Genomic DNA, 25,473 nt, shown 5'->3' with positions numbered 1-25,473 from the left:
AGGAGCAAGTCAGTGTTTGCATCATTTTATCTTAAAGATGTCCAGTCTCTTTACGAGAACTGCTACACCCTGGGACCATTCGTAGCAGCGAGTGCAGTAGTAGGTGAGGGCTCAGCCACTACATTCCCTTAATCCCATAACCTTTTTTAACCTTTCTCTTGAATGCTTTTATTGTTGTTTTTATGGTTGTTACGGTAGGCTAAGAAGCCTTCCGCATCCTTTTGATTTGGCGGGTGGTCTATTCATTCTTGAGAAGCGCCTGGGTTAGAGGTTTTGTAGAGGTCCTTTAGTAGGGGTTGCAACCCTATATACTTTAGCACCTTTGGGTTGATTCAGCCTCCAAGAGGAACGCTGCGCTCAGTAAGGAAGACGAACTTAAAAAAGAGGCAGAGTAACGGTTCAATTCGACTTCCTTACCAGGTACTTATTATTTCATTGTTATTTGAGATAACTGTTATATGAAATATGGGATACTTAGCTATCCTTTAATCTTGTACACTGGTTTTCACCCACCCCCCTGGGTGTGAATCAGCTACATGATTATCGGGTAAGTTTAATATTGAAAAATGTTATTTTTATTAGTAAAATAAATTTTTGAATATACTTACCCGATAATCATGATTTAATCGACCCTCCCTTCCTCCCCATAGAGAACCAGTGGACCGAGGAAAAATTGAGGAGGTGTCAACAAGAAGTACTATAGTACCTGGCCACAGGTGGCGCTGGTAAGTACACCCCCTTCTAGTATTGTGATAGCTGGCGTATCCCTCCATAGAATTCTGTCGGGCAACGGAGTTGACAGCTACATGATTATCGGGTAAGTATATTCAAAAATTTATTTTACTAATAAAAATAACATAATTTGGGTTTACAGGTATGATTGTACCAACAAAATTCTTTTTATGGGGCTATTGTTGTTACTTCACTTTGCATGGCATACTATCAGCATTACTGAAGTGTTTTTGCGGTGTCCCTTCTCCCCCTACCTGCACTGATGTTCTAGCCTTCAACTTTACTTTCGTTCCTGCATCCTTTCTTCCACCTTTCCTTATAAGGTTTTTTGGCTTTAAATTCATAATAAGGTTTTTCCAGAGTCCAAATTGTTATATTAAAACTAATAAAAAAAAAAAAAATCTTACATCACCGAGTAATGATTTCAAAGTATGTTGATAAATTAGGGCCACCTTTTGCATTGCACTAAGTTACGTGCTCAAACTAGAATGCTTATTTGTTCCTACACTAATACAAACACTGCTCTTTTCTCCATCCATCCATATACCAAGGCACTTCTCCCAATTTTGGGGGGTAGCCCACACCAACAATGAAACAAAACAAAAAGGGGACCTCTACTCTCTATGTTCCTTCAGCCTAATCAGGGACTCAGCCGAGTTCAGCTGGTACTGCTAGGGTGCCACAGCCCAACCTCCCACATTTCCACCACAGATGAAGCTTCATAATGCTGACTCCCCTACTGCTGCTACCTCCGCGGTCATCTAAGGCACCGGAGGAAGCAGCAGGGCCTACTGGAACTGCGTCACAATCGCTCGCCATTCATTCCTATTTCTAGCACGCTCTCTTGCTTCTCTCACTTCTATCCTCCTATCACCCAGAGCTTTCTTCACACCATCCATCCACCCAAACCTTGGCCTTCCTCTTGTACTTCTCCCATCAACTCTTGCATTCATCACCTTCTTTAGCAGACAGCCATTTTCCATTCTCTCAACATGGCCAAACCACCTCAACACATTCATATCCACTCTAGCTGCTCACTCATTTCTTACACCCGTTCTCACCCTCACTACTTCGTTCCTAACCCTATCTACTCGAGATACACCAGCCATACTCCTCAGACACTTCATCTCAACCACATTCAATATCTGTCTCTCCATCACTTTCATTCCCCACAACTCCGATCCATACATCACAGTTGGTACAATCACTTTCTCATATAGAACTCTCTTTACATTCATGCCCAACCCTCTATTTTTTACTACTCCCTTAACTGCCCCCAACACTTTGCAACCTTCATTCACTCTCTGACGTACATCTGCTTCCACTCCGCCATTTGCTGCAACAATAGACCCCAAGTACTTAAACTGATCCACCTCCTCAAGTAACTCTCCATTCAACATGACATTCAACCTTGCACCACCTTCCCTTCTCGTATATCTCATAACCTTACTCTTATCCACATTAACTCTCAACTTCCTTCTCTCACACACCTTTCCAAATTCTGTCACTAGTCGGTCAAGCTTCTCTTCTGTGTCTGCTACCAGTACAGTATCATCCGCAAACAACAACTGATTTACCTCCCATTCATGGTCATTCTCGCCTACCAGTTTTAATCCTCCTGCTCTTTTCTATGGATATTAATTCGGGCATTGCTGGAATCTAGCCATAAAATTTTAAATGTGGTTAACAATCATCCTCTAGTTAGTGCTGGGGGGTAAAACCAGCTACCCTGTTCTCACAGTACATTATAAACCCCTTTTGGTTTTGGCTCTGTAAAAGCGTGCCATATCGCTCCCGTAAACGCACTTTTCTCCGGACGTAAACTAACTTTCTTTGAAGGTATGCATGATTTTCTGGACTGCTAATATGCATATTTGTCCTGGCATAGCTGGCCGCTCTTGCAAGGGAGACTGATCCTCACCAACTTTACCCTGTGTGCAGCAACAATCCTGCACTCAGGCCTTTCCTTGCTCAGTGTTGGGAGGGAGTCATCCTCCCAGTGGCAGTGTTACGGTTGGCGACAGAAGAATTCTTAAAGGGATTTTTTTTGACTTCTGGGTCTTCTGCAAATTCGAAGAAATAATGAATTCTTCCTCCAGCACCTCGTTTCCTCCCTGCTGTCTCTGCTCATTTGGCCTCCTCCGGAGAGTGGTCAAGCAAGAATAATGACCATTTGACCCTCTTGATGTGTAAGACCACGTCACTCCCCATAGGGGAGCCTAGTTTGCTAGATGCTCTGCGTCAGCTTTGGCCTTCCTTGATGCACAGCTGCCTCCTCATGGAATGGCCACAACCCTCCGACCCCAACTCTTTGGATCGGCGTTCCCTCCAGTAAGTCTCTTGCTTGGGCGTTTTCTCCTACTCCTCGCCCACCCGAGGAGTTGGTGGCAGGTTCTCTACAGAGTCCCAGTCATGCTCGCGACCCCCTCAGGGTGAGCGCGCACGCTGAGCTTGCTCAGCTTGCCAAACTTACTCAGCACGAGCCCTGCAAGAGAAACCTTTGGCTCCTCAATCATCCCAGGTTGGACGACCTTCTTGTCAGTGTGAGCGGTCTTCCCCTTGAGTGCCTCAGGAGGAGGTATTCGATTCGTCAATACCTAACCTTAGCTATTTGGAGCTCTCTGATGATTGTGGCAGTCAATGGCCTGTAGTCTCAACCCTTTCCCTCCATGCCTTTAAGGTACCACAAGTTTCTACGAGTCTCGCGAATGCTGTTCCCATCGGGGCCCCGCCTCGGGCATCTACCCCTCTAGGGGAAGTGCCGACAAGTTCTATTGTTTGCAAGCAATGAAGGCTTGCGTACAAGAACGAACCACCTTTGCCTTGCTCGTCCCTATCCGAGCTTGTCTGCTTCCCAGGCAACACAAGGCTACTCGTGAACCTCCGGCGGCTTTTCTTGCAAGTTCTCTAGCACAGATTCACGTTGCTTCAGCTCGTAAATGACCTGTTCTTTCAAGGTGGTGGTCATGCGTGTCACTTGCACTCCAAAACCACCCAGGCAGACGGGCAGGCAAACTCCTACTGCTCTCTCCCAGTACTCGGTATGCTAACTGAGAGAGGTTGGTGCTCACAATCAGCGTGGGCATGAGTACTCTCCCCCAGAGACCCTGTGGTTGTCATTTTGTTCACAAAGGACGCGCCATGGTTCCTTGAGCTTGTTTAGGCTGTGAAATATGCAGTCTGTAGTCTCTTCTCAACACATCATTATCCCTCTCGCAGTTTCTGAAAGTTCCAGTCCACACCTGTGGATCCCAGATGTAGAAGTACTGTACTGCCTCCAGGCATGCTTGTCATCATCCTCCTGTGGTTATTCCTTCGCTACTTGGTTGCTCGTCTACTAACCAGAGACTCTTGAGGCTTCCCGTGACCTTCCTGATCCCGTTTGGGAGAAATTGGGCTGACCAAGAAGCAGAGGATGCCTTGCACCTGAGAACAGAAGGGGTTCAAGATCTCAAGGGAAGTCTTGTTCATGGACAGCTGATGATTGTCCTTAGTGGAGTTCATTCAAACTAAACCAATCCAGACAGGAAGAAAGCTTTAAACAACTTTTTGCTTTCAGGAGCAAATGCTTTCGAGTTTCTCGCTCAATGTAGCCAACTAGAGGTTGAACTGGATTCTGAAGACATCATGATGCTTGACTTACGGGGAATGAATTTGCCCCAATGTTATTTCAGACATGATCTAATTTTTATCAAAAAAATTTCATGATAGAACAGATTTTTTTATCAATCCATATTTTTTATACAGTATGTATTTTTTCTAAATATTAGACCGCGGAGGTAGCAGCAGTAGGGGATTCAGCATTATGAAGCTTCATCTGTGGTGGATAACGGGGGAGGGTGGACTGTGGCACCCTAGCAGTACCAGCTGAACTCAGTTGAGTCCCTTGTTAGGCTGGGAGGAACGTAGAGAGTAGAGGTCCCCTTTTTTGTTTCTGTTTCATTTGTTGATGTCGGCTACCCCCCAAAATTGGGGGAAGTGCCTTGGTATATGTATGTATGTGATCAGCAATAATTGTAAAGATTACCATTTTTTCATATACAAGTTTTGATAATGTTGCAAATCCCACCAATAATTTTTTAAAAGATAAAATTTTATATTTTTCAATATTAAACTTACCCGATAATCATGTAGCTGTCAACTCCGTTGCCCGACAGAATTCTACGGGAGGGATACGCCAGCTATCACTATACTAGAAGGGGGTGTACTCACAAGCGCCACCTGTGGCCAGGTACTACAGTACTTGTTGTTGACGCCACCTCACTTTTTCCTCTGTCGTGCTTCCGACAAGACGTTCTTGGATACGCTTATGATTTTGGAGTATTGTTCACGGTTTGGTGAAGTATTTCTCTAAAATTTGCAGCTATTCGCTATACTGGAAACTTCTATATTAGCTTAGTTAGCTTTTGGAATTAATTTGATTAATTATGGTGACGAAGAGAGTATGAACTCTCTTTCACCTTTAAATGGCCGACCCTTCCCTTAGACGGAAGTGTTGGTGTCTAAGAGAGTATAGACTCTCTTTCTTAATTTTGCTTAACAAAAGTTATAGATTTATTTTATATCTCTCCGCCTCTTATAGGCCTCTTCGATTAACTTCCTTTTATTATAAACTTATTAAAATAAATTTTTATATTTGTTTATATTCGACCTTCCTAATAGTAGGCGGTCTTTTCTTGGTACCGAAGTTAATTAACATTGAGCCCGTCATTTCGGTTTTACCTGTTAACATATTATGCTATTTTAATGTCTTTGAAAGAATTTCTTTGATAGTCTCGTACTGTTTTCAAAGTTGAACTAACGTTTTGTTTTGTCTCTGCAGTTGTTGACGTTCAGAACGTTCAACTTGCGCTCTATCGTTACGATAGAGAAAGAATTTTCACGGTTTCACGTTGCAGTAAGAGTAACCGTGTCTAGCGTTTTGTTCATTCTTTCTTAACTTAATGGTTTTAATCCTAATAAAGGAACTTTTCATTTTGGGAAATATTTCAGTTTTTTCCTTTAACAATAATATGTTTTAACGATATATATGATTGGGCTCTTCTCTCAGGTTCTAAGTCAAGAGAGAGAGAGAGAGAGAGAGAGATAGAGACGGAGGGAGAAAGAGGAGGATAAACGTTTCATTCAAGCGAGTAACGTTGTTATCGTTTTTGCTCTTCTCCCTAGTCTCTTTAGGGGAAGAAGGTAAACGTTTCTAGAGTGATCTAGTGTTTAGTCTCTTTCCAGCCACTGAATTATTTATCTTTCATTAGATTTTTCTGTTACATTGTAATTCTGTTTTCGCAATTACTAACTTTTGAGAAAGGATAGAATTGCGTGTTTCAGGTACAAACCACTTAAAGTTTCGAGTTCAGTGAAATAAGTGCAAACAGAAAATCAAAGTGATAAGTGATTAGCGCAAAGTGTGTCAGTGTTGTGCGTGAGGGTACTTCTGTGCGAGCCAGTCGTCCTCCCAGTCCGGGACCTCTTGCAAGCTCCCAAGCCCAGGGGAGAAGCAATGTCGAAGGGCAAAAGGGTTCAGCAGGCCTTGATCGGCGCACAGAAGTATCCTCGGTGGTTGCGGGTGTGTCTTACCGAGACCGTCACTCCCACCCGCAGACGATTGAGCCCTTATTTTGCTCGTCTGCAGAAGAAATTTAGGGGAGAAAACGCTGGTCTCAGGTCTCAAGACCTCTTAAACGTAAAGTCCAGACCTATGCCAGACGTACGAAGTTAGAGTTTAACAACCCGGATGCAGTCATTGGGTTAGCTCTGACTCGCCGCAGTCATCAGTTGAATGCACTCCGCCTAAGAGGAGTAAGGTTCTGCCGCAACAGATCTCTGCTGTTAAGGCTTTACCTCAGCAGACCTTAGTGTCTGCCGACCCCAAGTTGACTCTACTGCAGTCCATGCAGTCACAACTTTCGGTCTTGATGCGTGAGTGTCGGGCTGAGAAGGTTGCGCCTCCGCCTGCGCTTGCTCCGCCTGCGCTCGCTCCGCCTGCGCTCCCTCCGCCTGCGCTCGCTCCGCCTGCGCTCGCTTCGCCTGACCGCAGTACCGCCTGCCAGGCGTACGATGTTGAGCCACGTTATGAGTTTACTGATCCCAGTGGTGTGCAGCTCCCTCCGCCTTCCTTAAGGCAACCTCAGCAATGGGAACAGGAGGCTTATACCTCTCTTCCTCCGCTTCCACTTGCTGTTCCACCAGTGAGGCAACACTCGCTTGAGGTACAACAACCTCTCCCATCAATGAGTCAGTCTCCTCAGCTCTCGCTGCAGCGAGCTCAACCCTCCTCAAGGCAAGCACCACAACACCTTAGCCTTGCGCCTCAGGAGCCTCAACTTGCGAGACTTTTACTGCGTTCTGCGCAGCCACTACCTTTTCGCTCTCAGCTCACACCGCAGGAACCTCAACTCGTTCCTCAGGAACTTGCTACTGCGCATCCGCCAACCACTCAGCAAGCGCAACCCTTGAGTTCAGCCACTCATGCCAGGAGTCAGCCTCCTCCACCCATGCGCCTACCTTCTGCTACTTCCTTTGATCAGCCTTTGCAGACTGAGCCTCAGGTGTTCCCTCAACAGAGTCTTGAAGAGGAAACCACAACTATTGTTGTTCCAGCTCGTTCTGACTCTGCTGTTCAGCATACCTTACCTCCATTTTCAAACATTATGATAATGGAGGTTATTTGTATTACTTATAAAAATATATTTGTATTCCTTGCAATATATTTTTAACAATATCGCAAAATATGGCAAAAATATGAATCATGAGTTATGAATGTAAGGTAAATATTATGTTGATATTAAAACCCCATGCAAGCATGCATAAAGCACTCTAGCACTGGTCATGGAATTTCTGAGAAATGTTAAACGCCATGCACACGCTCTGCTTACCTTACAGCATGCTCTACATACAGCATGCTCTGCTTACAGCATGCTCTGCATACAACATGCTCTGCATACAGCATGCGCTGCATTCAGCATGCTCTGCATACAACATGCTCTACATACAGCATGCTCTGCATACAGCATGCTCTGCATACAACATGCTCTGCATACAGCATGCTCTGCATTCAGCATGCTCTGCATACAACATGCTCTGCATACAGCATGCTCTGCATTCAGCATGCTCTGCATACAACATGCTCTACATACAGCATGCTCTGCATACAGCATACTCTGCATACAACATGCTCTGCATACCTTACCGCATGCTTCTCAGTCACACATCTTTGGTTGTTGCCAACTCACTAGACTGTCAAGCAGTTTCATAACGTTGCCTTCTAGTCTGCTGCTTTTGCACCAGTGAAACCCTCACTGAGAGAACTTAGCTTTTCTAGGATATGGTCCCTATAGATGAGAAAGTTCTTTTCTCCCTCCTTCTGATATTCCCTTGAGGACTCTGTCATTTGGAGGGAGCCTTTAGCTGCGTAGCCTCCTATGGACTTTTATTTAAGCATAACATGCTTCCAGGGAAGGTAATGGTTCCACTTCAGTCGCTAATCCCGTCTGTTACCACACCTGCTCCCATAGATCTTGAGCTGTGTTGCAAGACATGCAGTCCAAGCTTAGTCCTTGTTAGAGGATTTTTTGTTTACGGAGTCAATGTGTCACGGGGAAGACGTTCAACAACCAGCAGAAGTGACTTGTTGTGACGCAGTGCGGCAACCTCAGCAACCCGATAAGGAGTTGTCTGTACGACCCAGACAGTCTAGACAGATTCGGGTTGTCACTGTACTTCCTCGCTTGCCCATGGTTGACAGTTCACAGACTGTGCAGCAGTACCATGATCTTGTGTCCGGCTCCGTCAGACGACTGGCTTTTAAGAGCTCCCACAAGTCGTCGCTGTCTGGAGATTTTCAAATGGACTATGGATCTGACCAAGGAACTGGGCCTCCTGGTCAATTTTGAGGAGTCTCAGCTCGTCCCATCCCAGACCATTGTCTCCTTGGGTATGGATCTTCAGAGTCGAGCTTTTCGGGCTTTTCCGTCGGCCCCAAGGATCTTCCAAGCCCTAGAATGCATCCAGAGCATGCTGAGAAGGAACCGATGCTCAGTCAGGTAGTGGATGAGTCTAACAGGGACACTTTCATCGCTGGCCCTGTTCATCGTGTTAGGGAGACTCCACCTGCCCCCCCTTCAGTATCATCTAGCTGCTCACTGGATAAAGGACATGACGCTAGAGACGGTCTCAGTTCCTGTTTCCGAAGAGAGGAGGTCTTCTCTCGCGTGGTGTAAGAACAGCTTTCTTCTCAAGGAAGTCTACCTTTGGCTGTTCAGAAACACGACCGCCGTCTCCTCTCGGACGCATCAGACACGGGCTGGGGTGCGACTTTGGACGGACAAGAATGCTCGGGAACATGGAATCAGGAGCAAAGGACACTTCACATCAATTGCAAGGAGTTGTTGGCGGTTATTCTGGCCTTGATAAACTTCAAGTCCCTCCAGCCCTGGCTTACATCTTCAAGCAGGGAGGGACTCTTTCGTGGAAGTTGTTCTAGATCGCAAGGGACCTACTCATCTGGTCTAAAGATCGAAAGCTAACTGGTAACGAGGTTCATTCAGGGCGGTATGAATGTCATGGCAGATCACCTCAGCCGGAAGGGTCAGGTCATCCCCACAGAGTGGACCCTTCTCAAGAATGTTTGCAGCAGACTTTGGGCCCTGTGGGGCAGCCAACCATAGATCTGTTCGCTACCTCGATAACCTAGAGACTCCTGTTGTATTGTTCTCCGATTCCAGACCCAGCAGCAGTTCACGTGGATGCTTTTCTGCTGGATTGGTTCCATCTCGACCTGTATGCATTCCCGCCGTTCAAGATTGTCAACAGGGTACTTCAGAAGTTCTCCTCTCACAAAGGGACACGGCTGACGTTGGTTGGCTCCGCTCTGGCCCGCGAGAGAATGGTTCTTAGAGGTACTGCAATGGCTGGTCGACTTTCCCAGGACTCTTCCTCTAGGAGTGAACCTTCTAAGTCTACCTCACGTAAAGAAGGTACACCCAATCCTCCACGCTCTTCGTCTGACTGCCTTCAGACTTTCGAAAGACTCAAGAGCTAGGGGCTTTTCGAAGGAGGCAGCCAGAGCGATTGCCAAAGCAAGGAGAACATCCACTCTCAGAATCTATCAGTCTCAAGGGGAAGTCTTCCGTAGCTGGTACAAGACCAATGCAGTTTCCTCAACCAGTACCACTGTAACCCAGATTGCTGACTTCCTGTTATATCTAAGGAAAGTAAGATCCCTTTCAGCTCCTACGATCAAGGGTTACAGAAGTATGTTGGCAGCGGTTTTCCGCCACAGAGGCTTGGATCTTTCCACCAACAAAGATCTACAGGACCTCCCTAGGTCTTTTGAGACCTCAAAGGAACGTCGGTTGTCCACTCCAGGCTGGAATCTAGACGTGGTCCTAAGGTTCCTTATGTCATCAAGATTTGAACCTCTCCAATCAGCCTCTTTTTAGGACCTCACATTAAAAACTCTTTTCCTCGTGTGCTTGACAACAGCTAAAAGAGTAAGTGAGATCCACGCCTTCAGCAGGATCATTGTTTTCACATCTGAAACGGCTACATGTTCCTTGCAGCTCGGTTTTTGCTAAACGAGCTTCCTTCACGTCCTTGGCCTAAGTCGTTCGAGATCCCAAGCCTGTCCAACTTGGTGGGGAATGAACTGAAGAGAGTACTTTGCCCAGTTAGAGCTCTTAGGTACTATCTAAAAAGGTCTTAACCTTTACAAGGACAATCAGAAGCCTTATAGTGTGCTATCAAGAAACCTTCTTTTCCAAGTTCTAAGAACTCAGTTTCTTACTATTCAGGCTTCTGATTAGAGAAACACATTCTCATCTGAAGGAAGAAGACCTTGCTTTGCTGAAGGTAAGGACACATGAAGTGGGAGCTGTGGCTACTTCAGTGGCCTTCAAACAGAGCCATTCTCTGCAGAGTGTTATGGATGCAACCTATTGGAGAAGCAAGTCAGTGTTCGCATCATTCTATCTCAAAGATGTCCAGTCTCTTTACGAGTACTGCTACACCCTGGGACCATTCGTAGCAACGAATGCAGTAGTAGGCGAGGGCTCAGCCACTACATTCCCATAATCCCATAACCTTTTAACCTTTCTCTTGAATACTTTTTATGGGTTGTACGGTCGGCTAAGAAGCCTTCCACATCCTTGTTGATTTGGCGGGTGGTCAATTCTTTCTTGAGAAGCGCCGAGGTTAAAGGTTGTGATGAGGTCCTTTAGTATGGGTTGCAGCCCTGTATACTTTAGCACCTTTGAGTTGATTCAGCCTTCCAAGAGGAACGCTGCGCTCAGTAAGGAAGACGATCTTATTAAAGGCAGAGTAACGGTTCAAGTCGACTTCCTTACCAGGTACTTATTATTTCATTGTTATTGTGGATAACTGATTATATGAAATACGGGATACTTAGCTATCCTTTAGTCTTGTACACTGGTTTTTCACCCACCCCCCTGGGTGTGAATCAGCTACATGATTATCGGGTAAGTTTAATATTGAAAAATGTTATTTTCATTAGTAAAATAAATTTTTGAATATACTTACCCGATAATCATGATTTAATTGACCCACCCTTCCTCCCCATAGAGAACCAGTGGACCGAGGAAAAAGTGAGGTGGCGTCAACAACAAGTACTGTAGTACCTGGCCACAGGTGGCGCTTGTGAGTACACCCCCTTCTAGTATAGTGATAGCTGGCGTATCCCTCCCGTAGAATTCTGTCGGGCAACGGAGTTGACAGCTACATGATTATCGGGTAAGTATATTCAAAAATTTATTTTACTAATGAAAATAACATATTTTCATATATAAATGGTAAATGTTAATTCATAAACAAAAAAGGTATTTTTTCTTTTTAGATATAATCGGCCATCAAAGTTTTTTCTAGAAATTGTTTTATTAACTTTAATAGAGGTTAGTTATGACTTTTAGGGGTACAGTAATTATACCTTACCACTATGGATCATAAGGACATAATCATTATATTTCAGAGTTATTTATTAATCTCTGGTTGAGCACCATCCCTCAAATTCAGAAATATATACGCTATGTACTGTATACAAAATGCCTACACGAGTAAGGCATTACTAGCACAGTATATTCTTGTCTACTGACTTTCCGGGAAAATTTTACTCTTCGGGCACACTAACATTTTCTTTTTAATTTGTAGTGATCAGTTGAATATACTGTACTTTTGTACGCATAAGTATGGGCTTTTAATGGTAATATTCCTCAACACTGGGGATTATAAGGTCATACTCATCATATCTTATGGTTATGTACTAAGTCGCTTCTCTCAAATCTCAAAATATATATGCTATATGTACCAAATGCCCACTCATGAGCAAGACAGTACTGTACTAACAATGTATTCATGTCTCTGTATTTTCTGGGCAAATTTTACGCTTTTAGGCATATTTAGTTGCCGTCTCAGACACTTTTTCCATCATTCAGTATAACCATAACATGAGAATTCTAAATATATAAACGAACAGACAAAGAAATGCGATAGATATAACTTGGAAAAACTGTCAAGACAAGATCGAAAGAAATTAACTACATTCAATATTTTCAGCCTTGGAAACAAAAATGGTTCACGTAAAGTTTATGGGAGAGTAATCTAATTATATTTACCTTAAATTCTGGAAGAAAAATTGATGATTATTTACCTATGCTGATAAGAAAAGGAATGTGTAAGCGAATGGATGTGGTTATGTAAATATAAGACAAGGATCTTTTAGCCATAAAACAAATTGTTTTCACTAAAAATAAAATTTGAAATGACAAATTCGGAGATAATTTGTATTTTTCCTAACCATACAAACCTTAGCTATTTACATTGGGTATTACTTTCGGCGTAGCTGAAATGACGAACCATTAGATTTTACCGAGGGTTTCCTACCCCGCGCTAGTTAGCAGGGGTAGGGGGAGGGGTAGCTTGCTACCCCTTCCCCCCTCACACACCGGTGAAATGTCTCACTTCACTTAAGAGGTAGGACTTGACTTGGGGGACAGGGCTGGCAGGCAAATATGTGTAAATGGTTAAGGTTTGTATGGTTAGGAAAAATACAAATTATCTCCAAATTTGTCATTTGTTCCGTAACCGAAATACAAACCACGCTATTTACATTGGGTGACTTGCCCCTTAGGAAGGGTGGAAAGTCCCCAGCCATACTGGCTTTGGCTTTACCCCGGGGACTCAGAATCTGAGTGAGTAGCACTCGAGAAAAGGAGTCCCTGCACCTCACAAGTTCCTTGCTCCGCAAGGAAACGTGTGGCCTACATAAGCTTGAGTGTGAAGGAAGAAAGTGTGATCCGTCCTAGGCAGTTGACCTGGAGTTCCAGAAGGATCTCTGGGTTAGGATGTTCCCAATACCACCTCGTCAGGGTATGGGGGACGTGACAGTATTGACTCAATACTCGGAACACAAGGAAGCATGGTTTACCTGCAGAGGTTTGAGGTCAGCTATGCAGAGACCAGGATGCTGCTTCCCCCAGTAGAGGGGACGATGAAGAAAGAAGTAAGGGCCAGACATACTTCTTTCGTTCATGCAGACTAAAACCTGATAACAATGCCCTCAACCTTCTGCTACCTGTCCAAAAAGGAGCCTGAGGTTAGACCAGCTGTTGTGTAGCCACCACAGAGCGATAGAAAACGTATCGAGACTCCTGTGGGTCACGCCCTGCAGGAAGTGGGCTGCGAAGGTCATCAGACGCTTCCAGACTCCAGCTTGTAGCACCTGCGTCACAGAGTAGTATTACTCGAAGGCGAGGGACGTTGCGATGTATCCAACATCGTGCTGTAGGGCGACGTGAAGGGGGAGGGTCTGAAGACAGGTCGAGATGAATGTCCTTGAGTCCGGGCTGAAGAGGTATACTGGTGACTCTCCCCCCATGTCCTCCTTGTGTTTCCAAATCGGCTGCAACTGAGGATAGCACCTGCGTCACAGAGTAGTTCTACTCGAAGGGGAGGGACGTTGCAATGTATCCGACATTGTGCTGTAGGGCGACGCCACGGGGGAGGGTCTGGATTCAGGTCGAGATGAATGCCCTTGAGTCCGAGCTGAAGAGGTATACTGGTGACTCTCCCTTGTGTCCTCCCTGTGCTCCTAAACCGGCCTGCACGTGAGGACAAACTGCAGCTGTTCTCAAAGTGAACCCCTTGATTCCTTTACTGGTAAGAAGGAGAAGGTTTGGGTCATCTAATACAGAACGGAGATTCAAAATCTTGAAGGAGTCGAACCGAAGGTCCGGGACTCCAAGATTCTGAGTCTAGAAAACAACTCAGGAGCAAACCTGAATGTTGCCTTCCCCTATTCTCTTGAAAGGGCAGAGTCGTACGAGACCATGAAGATTGCTTACACACTGGCCGAGGCCAGAGTGAGCAGGAGCACCGTCCCCCAAGACGGAATACGATCAGAGGCCTGACGTACTGGTTCTTGAGAAGATCTCTTAAGGGACTAAAGAGTCCGAACCATGCTCCATGGAGGAGATCTCACTCCGACTGGGGGCAGGGACGTTCGCAGCTTCGCATAAGCGAAGAAAGGTCCAGCGGGAAGGAAAAGTCTATTCCTTTCAGCCTGCAGGCCAGGGAAAGGCTGAGCGATAGGCTTCACTGCCGAGAGCGGAAAAGAGTTTCCTCCCGCCGAAACGCAATAACTCCGTTATTGCTGGAGAAAAGGCCTCAAGGGAAGAGGTATCTCTCCCACGACACCAACCACAGAAGACTCTCCACTTCGCCTGGTAGACCCCTGCGGATGACTATCGCAGGTGACGCGACCTTCGCTCCGCGACTGTAGCGGGTTGTCTCTTCTTGAGGGGGCGGCGTAGTGTTTCTAGGTATGAAGCCGAAGCAATGCAACGGCTCGTGAAAGATGTTGTTGTGTGGTTGTTTGAGTAGCCTGTGTCGTGGAAGAAGCTCTCCCGGGAATTCCGTCAGGGGAAGCAGAGGGTCCGGAAACCGTTCTGCGTATAGTCACAGCGGAGCTCTCAGGGCCATCGAAAGGTTGACAGACAACCTGGTCTTGTTGAGACCCATTCTCAACAGCCAACAATGGTGGGAAGACGCAGGCGTCGATGTTGTCCCACCGTCACCGGAAAGCATCTTGCCAAAGAGTCTTGGGGTCTGAGACTAGGGGGAAGAACAGCGGAAGCTTGAAGTTCCAGGCTGTCGTGATCAGGTCCCCCAGGCCAGGACTTGCTGGTTACTATAGGCCAAAGACCCCCAGGTACCCTCTATCTGTGAGGCTCTGCTCAGATAGTCGGAGAGAACATTCCTCTGCCCGGAATGAGCGAGCCGATAGTGGTATTGAGAGGACCTCGGACCATCTCAGTATCTCTACTGCAAGATGCGAAAGTATGAAAATGCGCCTCCCTGCTGGTTGGAATACGCCAGTACCATGAAGTCGTCGCACACGGAGCGACTCGGCAGGATCTGTAGGATCTGTATAGGGGCCAAACTACGGCCCCTAAGCCTGCCTGAATGATGGGGAGGTACCCCTCAGGTCCTGACCATAGGCCTGAACAGGAACATGCCCCCCCCCTTTCTTTGACGAGTCCGAGAACAGCATCAAATGTGGGGAAAGGACCAGAATATCCACTCCCATGCAAGAGGTTCCATAGGTCAACCCATTGCCGGTCTAAACGTTCCGCTGGTCCCATAGGGACCAGAAAGTCCGGTTAATCGTTGCTTGGATACCACCGGAACTTGGACCGCCTCACAGGGAACTTATCCTGAGGCGACCGTTCGGAACTAGACGGGTCAATGAGGAAAAAAGACCCAGGAAACGTTCCAAGATAGGGCTGAAAGCTCTCCTTGACTGAGAACAGGTACTGCGACTCTCCTCAGCCTTGCCACAGTAAACTGAAGGGAAGGCTCGGAGAAGGAGTCAACAGCATCTGGTGTTCCCAGGCGGTCATCCATCCAAGTACTGACCAGACCCAACGTTGCCTAACTTCGCTGATCGGACGAGAAGCGGTGTCTTCAACGTGGTATGGCCGTTGACTCAATATCATGGCTAGATACTCCAGATGTTGAGGCAGAAGTAGAGAAGGCTCCTAGCAAATTACCATGATCCCTCACTCTTGGTAAAGACCCGGAAGCTTGTCCTGGAGTCGGAGAAGGTCGAACCCGAGCCTACCGGAGTTGACCAGACCTCCAAAAAGCGAAGGAGGCGGGAGCCTGCTCCTGAGCGGCCATGAGGAAAGAGGGAGAGTTCTCTGGGGAAAAACCTGCGATGCCGCGGAGGGATTGCCACACCGCACCTCAAGCAGGAACACCTGTAGTCTAGGCTGAATTCCAAGAGCTTCCTGGAAGATGGATGGAATGGAAACTGCAGCCTCGTTACCAGTCTGATCGACTCAGCTGTTCCACGCTGGACGAAGTTTGTTCGACAAACCTGATCTGAGCTGAGAGGTCGACGATGGAACTCCCGTCTCAGATGCTTTCCCAGAAGAAAGGATCGACTGAAGAAGCCGGGGGGGGGGGGAGCCATCGACGACCCTATGGAGGGCCTTCTCCTAAGGCATGGATCCTTCTGCCCAACGGGAAAACCTCTTGCTGATCCCATGCCATAGAGGCTCAGTGACACTGGATTCGCTGACAGTGACGGCGAGATGGTAAGAGAGAGGCGCGATATCCTTGGCTGATCACTGAGATCGCGCAGGAATCGGCATCGGGAAGCTGTTATCCGGATGAGTAACCTTAGGCATCCCCCCAGCGTGAGGCCTGCAAGGGGGGTTGCCAATCCTAGAGTTTGTGAACTCTGCCGCTCCCTCTAGGATTATGCCTCCCGTGCTACCTGTCCCTGACAGGAGGGGACTGCTATTGTACACCTTGTCTTAGCTGCCGAAGCCGGTCCGATAACTTAGGCTGACGGGGCTGAATGAAGAGGCGTCGGAGGCCTGCAGGGTCTGGAAGAAAGCGCCTTGGAGGAGTGAAAACGGAAGTCGACTTCCTCCGCACAACAGCTGTCCATGTCTCTGTCCTTGGGCTCAAACAAGCTCTTCCCAAGGATGGAAGAGTGTCTGAGCTTGTCGACATCCATGGATGAGACACCCGAGAGGAAGCCCTCGGTCACTGCGTCTAGATGGTCCAACATCGAGTTTGCCCGCAAGTTTGAAACTTGGCGACGGAACGCCAAGGGGCTTGAGCCCGAGAGGAGGCAAGTACCCATGATCTTCCTGGAGCTTCCTTGTACAAAACCTCGGATCGCAACCGAGGAGGGAAAGGACCTGGTAAGCCCCTTCCACGAGATGGAGAAGAGGAAGGGCTAAACCAGTCACCCCTTGCCCGAAGGAGAAATCTCAAACGGAAAGCTCCCTTGTAAGACCGTTCCAGGGAATGACGAGGAGGAAGGGCTAACCCAGGTTCTGGAAAGAAAAATGTTGCTCAGACCTCCCTGAAGATTTTTCCTGCTCTTGCACGTGCCATGCTCTGCGTTTACGGGGTGAAAATCATGTTCTGTAAATACGCGTTCCAGAAAACTCGCCAGGCTGGCCGTGTTGCGAAACCCCGACGGGAATCGCGATCGCAATCGCCCTGGCGCTCGCGCGATGGTAAATCAATGGTTCGCGCGTGGCCGAACGTGGAAGCGCCCGTGCACGGGCATGCAGGAGCGCAGACGAAAGTGCGCGAGGGAGCGCAGAAGGAGGGCGAACGTGGTAGGAAGGGCGAGAGCTGGTGGTCGGAATCCGAAAGTTCACAGGCGAGCGATGACCCGTAGGCAAGCAATGGCTACTGCAGGAATCGAACCGGCGCTCGAGCGATGGAACACCGTCGGTTCGCGCGATGGAACACCGCCGGTCGCGCGATGGAACACCGTCGGTTCGCGCGATGGAACACCGTCGGTTCGCGCGATGGAACACCGTCGGTTCGCGCGATGGAACACCGTCGGTTCGCGCGATGGAACACCGTCGGTTCGCGCGATGGAACACCGTCGGTTCGCGCGATGGAACACCGTCGGTTCGCGCGCGGGCGAACATTGGAGCGCATGTGCGCGGGCACGTGGGCGTGCGGTCGCGCGCGGGCGGACATTGGAGCGCATGTGCGCGTGCACGTGGGCGTGCGGTCGCGCGGGCACGAGGGCGTGCGGTCGCGCGTGCACGTGGGCGTGTGGTCGCGCAGGTCACGTGGGCGCGCGGGTGAGCGCAGGCGGTCGGGAGACTGATGGCGCGTAGGAGGGCGATGGCGCATTAACGAGTGATGGCGCATTTTGGCGAGCGATGGCCCGTAGGCGAGTGAAGGCGCGTTGGCAAGCGATGGCGCGTCGGCAAGCGACGGCGCATTGGCGAGCGGTGGTGCATTAACAAAACGCTAGTGCGCAGGCGAAGAATCGCGCGGGCGCGTAGGAGATCGCTGACGCGTAAGAAACTAGGGATGGTTAGCGCGCATCGCAATAATCAGAAGGCGCGCAGGTACATCAGGAAGGTGAGCGCTGATGCGAGCTGTCACTCAGGCGATCCTGGACGGTCAGGAAAAACCGTTGGCGCCCATTGGTGCGTGGCAGGAAAGGGCGCGCAGATGTGCGCTGGCGATTGAAGAAAGCTGGTGCACAGAAGGACAGAAGTAAAGGTGAGCGCTGGTGAGCAGGAGGAAGATCTACGGCAAGACTCAGCTACCGGAGATCGTGGTCCACAGCCGGCGAGCGCTAGATCGCTATTGATGGTGTCCAGGGGACCTGTAACGCGTGGAAGATCGATGGCGATCGTTGACGCGCAGGAGATCGCTGACGAGCAGACGAACGTTGACGCGTCTGTGGTCGCTGGCGAACTGGTGATCGCTGGCGAGCAGAAGGGCAACGCGTGGAATCCTGTGCGTACAGTAGCTTAGAAGCACGTGTAGGCGACCGCGAGCGTTGCTGTGCTGGAGCAGGCTGACGAGCCGGATCGAGAGGGCAAGGAGAAGAAGAGTCCTTGACCAAGACCTGAACCGAAGTTCTAGGTCGCGCGGGCGAACGTGGGTGCACAGGGCGCATATCAGGAACTGGAAGCACAGGTGCGCTTTGACGGGCAGGAGATCTAGAGCGCTCAGGAGACCGATGGCGCGCAGGGCGCACAACAGGAACAGCAAGATGTTCGGAGTCCTCAGAAGAGCGCTGGCGAGCAGTGGGGTGATGATCATCAGGAGAGCGCTGGCGAACAGGAGAGCGCTAGCGATCAGGAGAACGCCGACGAGCAGGAGAGCGCCTGTGCGCTAACACTGCAGGGGGAGAGCAGGGGAACCCTGACACGCAAGGGAAGCACACCGTGGGAGGCAACCCTTTGCCCCGAAGGGACCGTTGCCCGTCAGATGACGAGGTCAGACTGCTGTCCATCTGCACTAGGGGCGGAAGGTCAGGAGGGCGTTGGAGATCGATCCCCGGAGAGATCTAAGGAGGTAGGAGCTGCAGGCTGCATACCGAGAAGATACAAAAAAGGCGCCTCTTAGCACCCTTATAGGGAGACGGGAGGCCCTTACGACGTAGCGGACGGTGAGCCTTACGGCGAAGGCAGCCAACAGCAACAACAGCAGAAGAGTCCTCTGAAGAGCGAGTCTCTATGAGTGTGCTCCCTCGCGAACGAAAGAGAAACACTTCGTAGAAGAGACGGGTCAGCCAGTGACCTAAAAAGAGCAATCCTCCGAAGAGGGGCTCCTGCAGTTGCCCAGCCCCTTGAGCGTAACTGCAGGTGCGACCGCTCAGTACCAAGAGCATAGTCGCACGAAATAAAGGCAAGAGGAGAACCCCCCAAAGGGGAAAAAAATTCAAGCCAGGACAGGAAAACATCCCTCGGAAGGAAAGTTACCCATCCAAGGAAGCGAGCCTCCTGAGTGTTCTAAAATGAACTGGAGAGCTGTCAATTGTCACGGGAGTACTTCTAGGAGAAGGAGACACACCCCTGACGAAGATCTATAGGGGAGGCAGCAACAGCCGAATCCCCAGGCCTCAACAAGACAGCTCACTCCGTTGTCACATTACAGAAACGAACTAGATCGGTAACTGTGAAAAATAAAAACAAAAATCATTAGTTAACATTCATTTCCCCGGGAAGACTCCGAAGAGGAATCCCGAGGGAAAAGAACACAAGAATTACACAACAGGCACGTGCCCTCACAACCACTTACACTCACGGAAGGAGAGCTGTAACCAACACAGAATTATAACAATTATAATTATGTAACTATGCAATTATGTAAATTAAAAATGAATGAACACTAAATAAAGAACGAAAACCCCGAAAGGAATCGTTCTACAAGAGCTGAAAAATCAACAAATACAATTAGATTCATAAACTAATTGAGACAAAACGTACGGCATAGCAACCCCACCCACACGGGAAGGAAGCTACTCAGACGTAGTAAAGGGAACGTAGTAAGGTGAACGACCTCAAAGAGAGAGAAAGACCGTAGTCAAACTCGAAATTACACCGTGGTGGCCTAACTTCCGAGGGTTCCACAGAGATATCGTACACTACACACACAAGCACAAACTCTGAAAAGGAAACTTACCGATTTCTATACTCAAATATATACATAAACACGAAAAAATGTTTGCATATCTATTGAGTAAAAGAAAAGTAAGTGATTGAGTAAAGACAAAACAAATAATGTCTGCCAAGCGAGGACGAAGACAGAGACGTCTGTTCATTGTCCGAGCCAAAAGTGAAGTGAGACATTTCACCGGTGTGTGAGGGGGGAGGGGTAGCAAGCTACCCCTCCCCCTACCCCTGCTAACTAGTGCGGGGTAGGAAACCCTCGTTAAAATCTAATGGCTCGTCATTTCAGCTACGCCGAAAGTAATACCCAATGTAAATAGCGTGGTTTGTATTTCGGTTACGGAACAAACATGAATTACAGACATTCTCCAGGCCAAAAATACAATAATCTGAATTTCCAAAATACCAAACAAAGGTTGAGGGTCATACCCCTTAACTGCATGGCCTAACGATGCTTGGCTTAACTGCCTAACCTAATAATACTTGGCTTAATGGCCTGGCCTAATAATGCTTGGCTTAACTGCCTAACCTAATGATGCTTGTCTTATCTGCCTAACCTAATTATACTTGGCTTAATGGCCTGGCCTAATAATGCTTGACTTAACTGCCTAACCTAATAATACTTGGCTTAACGGCCTGGCCTAATAATTCTTGGCTTAAATGCCTAATCTATCAATGCTGGGCTTTAACTGCCTAACCTAAAGATGCTTGGCTTAACTGCCTAACCTAAAGATGCTTGGCTTAACTGCCTAACCTAAAGATGCTTGGCTTAACTGCCTAACCTAAAGATGCTTGGCTTAACTGCCTAACCTAATATTACTTGGCTTAATGGCCTCGTCTAATAACGCTTGGCTTAACTGCCTAACCTAATAATATTTGCCTTAATGACCTGGCCTAATAATGCATGGCTTAACTGCCTAACCTAATAATGCTTGGCTTAACTGACTAACCTAATGATGCTTGGCTTAACTGCCTAACCTAATAATACTTGGCTTAACGGCCTACTCTAATAATGCTTTGCTTAACTGCCTAATCTAACAATGGTTGAATTAACTGCATAATCTAAAGATGTTTGGTTTAACGGCCTGGAAATATACATTTTAATGTTATTGTTCCTAAAATATTCTATTTTTCCTTATTTCCTTTCCTTACTGGCCTATTTTCCCTGTTGGAGCTCCTGGGCTTATGGCATCCTACTTTTCCAACTAGAGTTGTAGCTTGGAAAGTAATAATAATAATAATAATAATAATAATAATAATAATAATATACTATAGGCTGAAAGCAGGCAATGCATGTACAGTATGTAATATTGAATTCAGAATGAGAGGAAAAGACCTTGAGCAACGAAATCAGTACTAGGCTACTGCCGTGCACTTGTAACTCGGATGTTTTTGAGGTCATATTTCTCCCATTGAATTGTTTGTTGCATTAACATTCAAAGACTTTGTGCAATTGCATGTTGAATAAGCACTCAAGCTGTGCCAAATAGAATTCAGGGAGTTATGCCAAACCTTTGAATTATCTCTACAAATTTCAGAATCTTTTCTATGTACAATGCATTCTTTTATAATTTATACTGCTTTGTGGCCAGTATTATAATGTGCAATAATGGCAAAAACGAATTAAATCTGCAAGTGTATTTACTTTTGAAATGGTAAAAATTGCAAATTACTAGAGGTATAAATATTAAAATCTGACTAAAATCTTTGCCACTTTTATGAAGATGACCTGTCTACAGACTCTTCTTATGTACAGAAACGGCAGGTAAATTTTGCAAAAATTATTTTCTGGTACACTCTAAAAAAAAAATTCATTACTCTTGACACAGTTCAAAAAGCTTCATTTAATCACCAGTCTTTTAGCTTTCAAAGAAATCAAGTCCGCTAAGTTAGCTGACTAGAAATACTCTTGAAGAATACTGAGCTATACCAACATAATACAGGTGTTGCAATAATAGCAAATTTCACCAAAGTAACAATTTTCACCTACCTTACAGCTGGCCACATCTCCAAGATGGGAAATTCATGAAACATCGGTCGACGAGGTTTCTCAATTTTAATCTTCCTCTAAAAATCATTTCTGTTCACGTCCATTTTTATCATTTGTTCAAATCTATACTTGTTAGAATACTTTCTAATCTGGAATAAAAGGTCTAGATTAAGACATGAATAACAGAGTGAGAATTGGCAGATATATAAATTATTTCAAATAATAACATCTTCATCTCTAACTTTCCTCAAGGTAGCTGGCAAGGAATATCTATGTTTGGCAAAAATAATAAATTCTGAGCCCAACAAATAAATAACACTTTCAATCTCTCTTTTATCGTTGTGTGAGCTTCCTAAACTTTTAGCAGAATATTTAATTAAGAACCTAATAATCTTATCAATAATAATAATAATAATAATAATAATAATACCTTTAATTTACTAAAGTAATATACAGGTCTAACGAAATACTCATTTTTATGGACAGAAACAAACACACAACCACAGGATTGCTTGCATTTATGCATAATCTAGGTAAGATATTATATGACAATTCTGACAGCGGAACAAATAAGTCACTCCGTAGATAAAATCGGTACAAATCCTAGAATAAATATTGCTATGCATTTACCTTTTTAATAACGGATATATTAATGTGAATGGGTGATATCATAGTCACCAACCCATAAAAGATGATAATAAAGTAGGATATAAATTACGGTCGCCAGAATTTTACTCATACGGCTGAGAAAAGTATATTTTTTACAGAGAATTTCCAATTGAATTTACGTTTTTTTTAACAGTGTAGATATTGCTGCCATCAGTGAACCTCTCGCAGTGCACTGTATGGATTACTTTAGTCATTATATTGTTCCTTCAGAACTTAGCTTCACCCTCTTTTTAGCCTTTTACTTGATCTTTGTTCCGAATGACCTCCCCAGCCCCGGCGCATAGGCACACGACCAAAATTAATACATCAAATAATGGGCTAAATGTTCTATGATTTTCGATAAAATCTATTTCTGATGAAATACTCATTGGAGTGTCTCTGTTTAAATAATTTCCATTATGTATGTCTACATCTGGGTGTCTTCTATATAAACTATGTAGCAAAAACAAGAAAAAAATATAATATTAATCTTTAAAAGTAAAAATCAAAACTAAGAAAAATTGCATTTTCTATCCAGTGATCTCAACATTTAGCCAGAAAAAACAAAACTTCTAAAATATATTAATTTATCTATCATAATTACAGATATTTGTTACTGCTGGATTCATCATAAAACGACTTGAGTTTCATGAAACGAATTCATTTTCATGAAATGACGCAGAGTTGAGTCTGAAAGGACGGAATTTGTTCGATAATTTGGATAATACCATGGATAATATACAAGTATAATAGCTGGTAAATAAATCAGCATTATTAAATTATGAATGATTTTAAATCCAAGATCAGTCATTAAGGTCTCAAGGCCGTTCGTGAATGGCAGAGGCAAGGGACAGTGACATTGCCCTAACTAGCAGGACAATGCCATAGAGACTGACCATATATACATGATCAGCGCCCAAGCTCCCTCTCCACCCAAGCTAGAAACAGGAAGGGCCAGGCAATGGCTGCTGATGACTCAGCAGGTAGACACACAGTCTCCTCAAAAACCTTCCGTCCTTAGCTCACAAAGATGGTAAGCTTGCACACACTACAAGAAACTATCGAGCTTGAGCGGGACTCGAACCCTAGTCCGGCAGATTGTTAGACAGGGACGTTTCCCAGAGGCCACTATATGCTCTCCCAAACCCCACATCATTAATTCACAAGGATGGTGAGATTGCAGACAATACAAGAAACTATCGAGCTTGAGCGGGACTCGAACCCTAGTCCGGCAGATTGTTAGACAGGGACGTTTCCCATAGGCCACTATAGGCTCTCCCAAAATCGACATCCTTATTTCACAAGGATGGTGAGATTGCAGACACTACAGGGAAATTATTGAGCGGGACTCGAACCCTAGTCCGGCAGATTGTTAGACAGGGACGTTTCCCATACATCCCTTGAAAAATCCCCGTAAGCCAAGTTTAATTGCCACTCCAAATATAATTGCCTGGAGCTATCAAACGCCTTGAAATGTGAAGCCAACGAAAGTCGGGTTCGCTATCAACGAAATAACCAGTAAACCAATCACTCACTGTTATCGGAAAGTTCTACATAATAGAAAAAGCTCACGAGTTACCTGGGGAAAAAGGTAAGTATGTTCCCTCGAACGGGGGAAAAAAGGTTTTGATCTTTATTCATTGGGTGACTGAAGACGCCTCTCCTTCAGTCCTTGTTCAGGAGTGGTCATTAAAACGAGGGAGGAGGCAGGAAAGGGTGGGGGGGGGGGTTACACAAAAGACTGCCCCCAGAAGCCAACAGTTTTGTCGTTAGTTAATAAAGAAAATAACTTTTGATATCTATATAGTGATTTAAAAGTATTTGAAAGAGATGTTTACAAATGGGACACTTCTGCTGAGTTAGCTGGAAATATTATAATACGAGAATATATATATATATATATATATATATATATATATATATATATATATATATATATATATATATATATATATATATATAATATATATATATATATATATATATATATATATATATATATATATATTATATATATATATATATATATATATACGAGTATATATATAGATATACATATATATGTATATATATAAAGTATATATTTATATATATATATATATATATATATATATATATATATATATATATATATATATATATATATACATACATACATATACATATATATATATATATATATATATTATATATATATATATATATATATATATATATTATATATATATACAGTATACTAAACTCATGCTAAAATATTCAATTCATTTCTAAGACATTATACTGCTTGTAGTATATTCTTCAGATTTCAACCTATTTACAGAGGATAATTAAGATTTAAACTGTTTATCCATTAGTGTTGATTTAATCCCACAAATAAAAAATAAAAAAAACAATAACGATTTACGTGTTGCATTTTCATTGCACAAAGAATATTTCTCTAATGTTTTTCTAACCCGAATCTCAGTAAAAAAAAAAAAAAAATCTTGTTTTTCAGTAAAATTTTGTCCTTTAATTTTCTTATGGTAAAACTAACGTACAGAGAAATTTCAATAAATTTTAATAAATGAAACTTAATAATCCTGTATCTTACATCCACATTCCAATATGCAAATGAACCTTTTCCCAAGTTTAAAGGCCGCTCAT

At 45.3% G+C, this 25,473-nt stretch overlaps 1 long non-coding RNA gene and 1 other non-coding gene across 2 annotated transcripts in view; both read right to left on the bottom strand.

Annotated features, from left to right (window-relative positions):
- The window catches only part of LOC137643934 (uncharacterized), a 132,774-nt gene that overhangs the window by 8,503 nt on the left and 98,798 nt on the right, over positions 1-25,473 (bottom strand). The window contains exon 3 of the long non-coding RNA XR_011045096.1: positions 22,183-22,331. This is a non-coding gene — a long non-coding RNA (uncharacterized lncRNA). The remainder of the gene's footprint in view (positions 1-22,182; positions 22,332-25,473) is intronic.
- Positions 15,606-15,724, bottom strand: LOC137644731 (5S ribosomal RNA). The gene has a single exon (XR_011045185.1). It is a non-coding gene; the product is annotated as a 5S ribosomal RNA (ribosomal RNA).

Source organism: Palaemon carinicauda, chromosome 7 (genome assembly GCF_036898095.1).
Source record: "Palaemon carinicauda isolate YSFRI2023 chromosome 7, ASM3689809v2, whole genome shotgun sequence".
NCBI lineage: Eukaryota > Metazoa > Arthropoda > Malacostraca > Decapoda > Palaemonidae > Palaemon > Palaemon carinicauda.
This window is presented reverse-complemented; position numbering and strand designations above follow the sequence as displayed.